This window comes from Octopus bimaculoides, chromosome 14, assembly GCF_001194135.2.
Source record: "Octopus bimaculoides isolate UCB-OBI-ISO-001 chromosome 14, ASM119413v2, whole genome shotgun sequence".
Taxonomy (NCBI): domain Eukaryota; kingdom Metazoa; phylum Mollusca; class Cephalopoda; order Octopoda; family Octopodidae; genus Octopus; species Octopus bimaculoides.
The window spans coordinates 4,794,213-4,802,571 of NC_068994.1; the positions used below are offsets into that span (position 1 = coordinate 4,794,213).

An 8,359-nucleotide genomic window follows, 5' to 3' on the forward strand; every position below is an offset into this window, starting at 1 on the left:
AAAAAAAAAAAGTAAAACAGAAACCAATTAAAGAGAAATTTGTTATGCTTATAGAGGGAAGACAGTCAAGGGCTGCTTCGAGGATGCTTGAAGGCTGCAGTTGAGAATCGGTGGCCAAAGCAGAGAGACATGTGTCTGCATCTTATTATCAAGTACTCTACAAAGCTTTGCTGTCCTGTATCCTCATCCTCATTATCATCATCATTTAACCTCCATCTCCTATACTACCATGCATCTGTGGATTTGATTGGATCCAATGTGCCAGAGAACTGTGATGTACTCCAATGTCTACTTTGGCATTGTTTCTATGACTGGATGCCCTTCCTAATGCCAATCCCTTTACACATAGTTTGTGAGTCAGGAGAGACATTAAAGGGTCAGCTAGAATACTTTGTGGTATTCCATCCTAGCTATTTCTGATCTGAATTCAGATTCTACCAAGGCCATCTTTGTCCTTCATCCTTTTGGGGTTGATAAATAGAATAAAAGTCCAGTACTGGGGTTGATTTCTTCCATCTTTCTGGTAAAAAATTGGCTCTATTCAGACTTGCAGAGAGAGACGAGACCCACCAGATTTAAAACACTGAAGACAACTTATATCACAACAGCAGTCCTATGACCCCATCCAAAAAAAAAAAAAAAAAAAAAAAAAAAAAAGATGCAAATGTAGGTTTGTGATTAAGAAATTTGCTGGGTTCCTGGTTCAATCAGACTGCATTGTACCTTGGACAAGTTTTTTTTTTTTTCCACTGTAACCTTGGATTTATATCTGAATGATAAAAAGTACTGTGGTTGATTGCTTCAATCCAGTGCTCCAGCATGGCTGCAGTCCAATAACTGAAACAAGTCAAAAATAGAAGATTAGGTGTTGCCTGTTTGAGGGTCACGGTTGGAATATGGCTTTTGTCTTTGTGAATAATATGAAGGGAATGTTACATTGGTGGAATAATTACAGCTTTATTTTTGAGAAATTTTATGATGTATGATGTTTTGTTTAATGTCTGCTTTTCCATGTTTGTATGGGTTGCACAGAATTGGTTGTGGTGGAGTTTTTTTCTATGGTTGGAAGCTCCTCCTGTCACCAACCTTCATCTGTTTCCAAGTAAGGTAATATTTCTGCATGACCAAACATATCTTTACACATACACAAAGCGCATGCATACACATGTGCACACATATACTATGGGCTTCTTTCAGTTTTCATTTACCGAACTCACTCCCAAGGCTTTAGTTAGCCTGGGTCAATATTAGAAGACACACAGGGTCTGAGACCAGAATTAAATGATTGGGAAATGGGCTTTTTAACCATACAACCATTCCTGCATCCACGGATATTAATGAAATGAATTCTAATTTTCCAAATTAAAATATTAAGTTATATTAAGATAATATACTCGTTTATATATTTGTAATAGATATATATTATGGACAATAATGATGGTGCTTAACTATATATTAATTACAGATGTAGAAATACATGATGCTATTAAACAGTGGCAAAAGTATGTTCCTAATATATTATGTGTCATATGATGTATAGCACTGTAGTTAGAATATGATAATCAAGGGAGATAAATCTAAGATCAGAGTTATCTTTCCTTGGGGGGACAGAAAAACAGAAAGAGAAATACTGCCAATTATATTAATATTTTCTATTATCTTTTACTTGTTTTAGTCATTTGACTGTGGCCATGCTGGGGCATGGCTTTGAAGGGTTTAGTTGAACTAAATGACCCCACTACTTATTTCAAAGACTAATATTTATTCTATCAGTCATTTATGGCAAACTGTTAAGTTACATGAATGTAAACAAACCAACACCAGTTGTCAAGCAGTGGCAAGGAACAAATACAAAGATACACAGATATATATATATATATATATATATATATATATATATATATATATATATATATATATATATATATATATATATATATTTATATGATGAGCTTCTTTGAATTTCCATCTTCTAAATCCACTCACAATGACTTTGGTTGACCCAAGGCTATGGTAGAAGACACTTGCCCAAAGTGCCACATAAAAGGCACCTGTACTGGTGCTGCATAGATGCACCTGTGCCAGTGGCACGTAAGCAGCACCCAACACATTCTGTTAAGTGGTGGGCATGAAGAAGGGCATCTTGCCATAGAAACCATGCCACAACAGACAGTCTGGACAGCTCCCTGCTAGCCTGCTCCATGTGAAATTGTCCAACCCATGCCAGGATGGAAAGCAGACATTAAATAATAAGCAAGCTGGGCAGTGCTTATCCAAATTAAATCAATAAATATTACTCACCAAATATAAGAAGTAATTTCCAACTCATTATAATGCAGTAAATGGCTGATATTTCAGACATGTTAGACGGTCACAATATCAGCCGCCTTTTAGCCTGTATATATGAGATGTAAAAGCTATTAATCTCATTTCCAAGGAGTTCAGTTTCATAAGGCATACAATATAGTGTCAAAGAAACAGAATAACATCTACTTACGTTTAGTGTCATTACAAAACTGTGAAGTGTATGCATGTGTGTTTGCCTCTGGTGAATAAGCTGATTTTCACAGGCATTTCATTGTGTGTGTGTGTATTTTCATTTTGGTTGAATCAGTCTGTTTTTACTCTGAAGTTTGCCTGTGGTTACACAGTGTCCTCAGGCAACAGATATATGTGTATGTGCATATATGTATATATGTAAAATACACCATTTCGAGCATGACCGTTGCCAGTACTGCCTGACTGGCCTTCGTGCCGGTGGCACATAAAAGCACCCACTACACTCTCAGAGTGGTTGGTGTTAGGAAGGGCATCCAGCTGTAGAAACTTTGCCAGATCAGATTGGAGCCTGGTGTAGCCATCTGGATCACCAGTCCTCAGTCAAATCGTCCAACCCATGCTAGCATGGAAAGCGGACGTTAAACGATGATGAGGATATATATATATATATATATATATATAGGTGTGGCTGTGTGGTAAGAAGCTTGCTTCCCAACCACATGATCTGGGTTCAGTCTCACTGTGTGGCACCTTGGGCAAGTGTCTTCTGCTATAACCTCCGACCAACCAAAGCCTTGTGAGTGGATTTGGTAGATGGAAACTGAAAGGAACCCATTGTATATGTATATATGTATAAATTTATGTGTGTGTGTGTGTAATCAGATTTTTAACACCAACTCTGCCTTGCTTGCAAAGGTCTCTCGGTTTTAGATTTCCTGTGGCCAGATGCTCTTCCCGTTGCCAACCCTCACCTATTTTCCCCATGGCCAAATACATTTTCACAGAATATTGGAAATGAACGACACTGCTTGTATAACAGTGACATTCATTTACAACTCTCGTGCAATGTCAAGATATGGAGACAACCCTCTCCCCCATACATACATATGCTTCATCGTGATCATCACATAATGTCTGTCTTCCAGTTTCATGTGAGGATGGGATGGGTTACTTAAGCCTTCCCCACTTGTGCTGGTTCTGTGTCATCTGATACACATAACAGAGATAAATAGCCAGTTTGTGTTGGTGTTCTTGTATGACACACATTTTTGCCTGCTTTCCACGGATGAATGTGCTTCCGGTCACCAACCACTTTACATTCTTTCATGCCACAAACTCTACTGAGATTTTCTGCAATCGTCATCATCATCACCATCATCATTATCATCATCATCATTATCATTCAACATCTGTTTTCTATGCTGGCATGAACTAGAAAGTTTGACAGGAGCCTATTAAGGCCAGGAGCTGCACCAGGGTCCATAGTCTGTATTGGCTTGGTTTCTATAGCTGGAAGCCCTTCCTAACGCCAACCACTTTACAGAATGTACTCAGTGCTTTTTACATGACACCAGCACCAGTGCTTTTTACGTGGCCCCCATATCTGGTTCTAAAGGAATCCCTCTACTTTTTATCCAATTTTATTTAGTTACTGCTCACCCAAATGAATTGCCTCTGCTGTGGCTTCTGGAAGACACGTTTGCACCATTTCTTTCATATACGGCATAGGTTTCCCATCTGGATGCTGCCCTTCTTGTCACTGATACTTAACGGTGTGGACTAAGTATATTTCATTGTGACACCAACTCTAGAGAGATTGAACTTTGGTCTTTGTGGTTGTGAATTGAAGTTCTTAACCAATCAACCATAGCTACACACACACACATTTATGCTCGTAGGTTGATGTGTTTACATCTCATTACTTAGCAGTTCAACAAAAGAAACCAATTAAATACCAGGCTTTAAAAGAAAAAAAATAACTCAGGTTGATTCATTCGACTAAAATTCTTCTAGGTGGTGCCCCAGCATGGCCAGTCTGTGTGTTACATAGAAATCTGTATGTGCTTTTTATAAATATATATTATATGCACATATCCATCCGTCTATCTATCTATTCATCTATCTATCTCTCTATCTATCTACCTACCTACCTATCTATATCTATCTCTCTATCTACCTACCTACCTATCTATCTATCTATCTATCTACCTCTCTATCTATCCATCTATCTATCTCTCTCTCTCTCTCTACCTATCTATCTATCTATCTGCCTGTCTACATATGTGTGTGTGTATGTTTAAAACCACATGTACACACACACACACACACACACACACACACACACACACAAAACACAGAAATGCACAAAAAAGACCTTTGGATGTTGTGTATTAAATTATATTAAATTCACATGTAAATGAAATCAATGCAGTTGTAAATATGATACAATTCCACATATAACTGGAACACCACCACAACTTACACTGACACACGAACATACAGCCTCATTGCAGCTCACACACACACATCCACATACATGCATACACAAAGAATGGCATGCCTTGTTTTAAAGACTTCAAATTCTGAGAAGGGATTTAAAATGTCCAGTTTTACAGATTGTTAGTGAAGTAGGGCATAAGAGATAGGGGAAAGGCGAGAGGGAAAGAAGGAAAGTGAAGGGATGATATTGAAGATAAGGTGTATGGAGAAGCTTAGAATCTGTGCTGCTGCTGCTGGTGTGATATTAATAGATGGGTGGAGTCCCTTTGTCAGGGGAGACAAGGATGTATTAAGGGGTTGCACTACTTTTCTATATACGTCTGTCTGTCTGTCTCTTCTCTTCTACACTTGCTCAAAAATCAGGAGCCCTGCCTTAAACACTGAATGTATCTTGTGTATATATGTGTATATATACATTTTTACAGTGTATCATTTTTTTTTTTTTGGTTTCAATCATTAGACTGTGGCCATGCTGGAGAAACCCCTTGAAGAACTTATAGTCAACTGAATCAAACCAAGAGCTTTTCTTTCTTTTTTGTTTAAAGCCTATCAGTCTATTTTGCCTAATTGCTAAGTTATGTGGGATGTAAACACACCAACACCGGATGTCAAGCAGTAGTGGGGTGGGGGAGAGACGAACGAAGATACACCTTATAATTCTATATATATATATCTGTAAAAATATCTGACACTTATTCGGTAGCCATGACAAAACTCCGAGTTTCGGATGCCAGGGTGGGAGGGTCCACTCCAACATCTCTTCAGTTATCCAGCCACTAAAAATTCCTTTGAAGAATGAGGAATTTACAGTGGCTGGATAACTGAAGAAATGTTGGAGTGGACCCCCGACCCTGGCATCCGAAACTCAGAGTTTTATCATGGCTACCGAATAAGTGTCAGATATTTTTACAGATGAATTCCTCTATTTACACAATATCGAGGTCTCTTTCTTTCTTTTGTTGTCCTTGTCAATATATATATATATATATGTATATATATATTTTATTAATTCCTCTTATTTCACAATTAACATGAGGTCTTTTTTAATATTCTTTCACTTGCCTGCTTTCAGCCATGTGTATATTTATCCGGAGTTTTTGGGAGTTTTTTGAAGGTCTATGCACCTTAAGCATGCTTCAGATGGGTCGTTTTCGCCCTTGCTCCCTGTTATAATTATATACATATGTATATTATTATTAATTTAATATATATATATATATATATATATATTTATATATACGATGGGCTTCTTTCTATTTCCCTCTACCAAATCCTCACACGAAGCTTTGACCCAGGGCCATAGTAGAAGACCCTTGCCCGAGGTGCCATGCAGCGGTTCGGCTAGGAGAGACTAATAAAATATGTTCCACAATAAGTACTGCCGTCGATTTCATGACAGTCTCCTAGTACTACAATTGTCCTGTGACAGAAACAAGCTCGAAAAAAAAAAAAAAGAATTTTTATTATTATAGAAACTAGATTTTCGTTTCGAAATAGACTTAACATTACAGAAAGTCAATTATTTCTTGCATATTGTGTATTGTCAATGACACAAACGACCGTCAAAAAGTATGGTGCACAGAGCAAATGACAGCTGACGATGTCGTCTGCTCATCGACCTTCTGGAAAACGTGTCTATAAGCAGCTGAAAAATAGTTACTAAAAAAAAAAAACTCTAGAAGCTGTTTCAATAAAGATTCCGTATTGAACCGAATGCCATTTAATGATAGATATATATGCTTTCTGAGTTTGCCCTGAGGAAATATGTAAGCTTTTGATACGTGTTCGTCTGAGGGTAAAAGGTGAACAATCTCGATTCTCTTGGAAGACATAGCGGGTGGAAGGGAGATAACTGCTGTCGTCTCGAAAGAGATTTTTCAAACGTGTATATATATGTGTGCGTGTGTGTTTGTATATATTCTATGTATATGTATTGGTGTAATATGTATATACATATATGTATTTATGTATGTATATATCTGTGTGTATGTAGGCGCAGGAGTGGCTGTGTGGTAAGTAGCTTGCTGACCAACCACGTCTTCTACTATAGCCTCGGGCCAACCAAATCTTTGAGTGGATTTGGTAGACGGAAACTGAAAGAAGCCTGCCACAGTTCTGGCATGCTGGGAAAAATGGTTCACAGCGTTTCTTCAGTCTTAATGCTCATGAGTTCAAATTCTGCTGAGTTCAACTTTGTCTTTCATCCTTGATAAAAGGGTTGATAAAATAAGTACCAGTTAAGCACTGGGGTTGATGTAATCAGCTTGCTCCTTCCTCCAGAATTGCTGGCCTTGTGCCAAAATTTGAAACAAATATCTTTAAGGTTTAAATTCTATGTTTTTCTATATGATTCTTTAGAAACTTCATAAGCCAGCAGTTTCGATGGAGGGCTTCCCCAACTTTTGGACAACATGCGCCATGTTAGAATCACTAATGGTTTTATTTCTTTCTAAAGTGTAATTGTGTGATTTCTTTATGCCTTTGTCAACAGACTTTGATTTCAGTGAACAAATAATTCTAAAAACACACACACACACACACACACACACACACACACACACACACACACACACACACGTGCATGTTACTTCACTCTCTAATGTGTTTTCCTTTGTTGTTATGTTTCAGATTCCCTGGCTTGAAGTGTTACTTCTGTAAACATCCTCCACGTTCTCTCTTTAACAGTCTCAGAAAAAAAAAAACAAAAAAAAAAAAACAAGAACAAAAACAACGGCATCAACAACAGGAACAACAACAACAACAGCAACCTTCGTTGTTTGCAAGAATGAATTTAAAATCTCATTCTCTCTCCCATTGCTATCATCCTGTAACTTAAAGCTTTTTAATCCATATTGTCATTTGAAACACCAGATCATCTGATATAGATACATACAGATACATACATATATATATATATGTATATATATATATATATATATATATATATTTGTATACTCATAGGATTGCTTGTTCATTTTCTCTCAGTGTCACCAGAAGTTTTTTCCTTTTAAACAGAAAGATACATTGTTGCTTGTATCATATTTTCGTTCCTCTCTTTTAGTTTTTCTTGTTTCATTAAGGTTAGTATTTGAGGATTTATGAGTGGAAATCATGTCGAGGTGACTCAGACTAAACGAAGACTTGTATATACATTTATACACACATACACACACACACACATATATATATTCCCTAAGGAACATTCTGGGACAATTAATTTACAGTTGTAGCACTTTCACTACACCACTAGTGTTGAGTTGGCCATTCCAAGAACTGTCTAATCATGTATCCGATACAACCAGTTTTTCCAATGAATTTCAACAACACTTCCGGCTTCTACGGTCAGCCGATCTACAACCCTGGCTGCCATTTAAAAGTCCCTGATAAGTCACAGATTATGAACATTCTTGATAAGAACAATGACTTGTTGTGGAAAGACTTCAGTCCAGCAAACGGTGCCAATGACGGCACCAGCGGAAGCCATGGTGCAGACAACAACAGTGGTAGTAACAACATGTGCATGACTAACAGCGGTGCTGCTTCAACATGCAGTAGCCCTGGCAACAATACTGGTGGTGGT

General features: G+C 37.6%; 1 long non-coding RNA gene across 1 annotated transcript in view; it reads left to right on the top strand.

Annotated features, from left to right (window-relative positions):
* LOC106870117 (uncharacterized) overlaps nt 1–7,513 on the top strand; it is a 15,186-nt gene extending 7,673 nt beyond the window's left edge. Inside the window, exon 2 of the long non-coding RNA XR_001409487.2 lies at nt 7,408–7,513. This is a non-coding gene — a long non-coding RNA (uncharacterized LOC106870117). The remainder of the gene's footprint in view (nt 1–7,407) is intronic.
* The last annotated feature ends 846 nt before the right edge of the window (nt 7,514–8,359 follow it).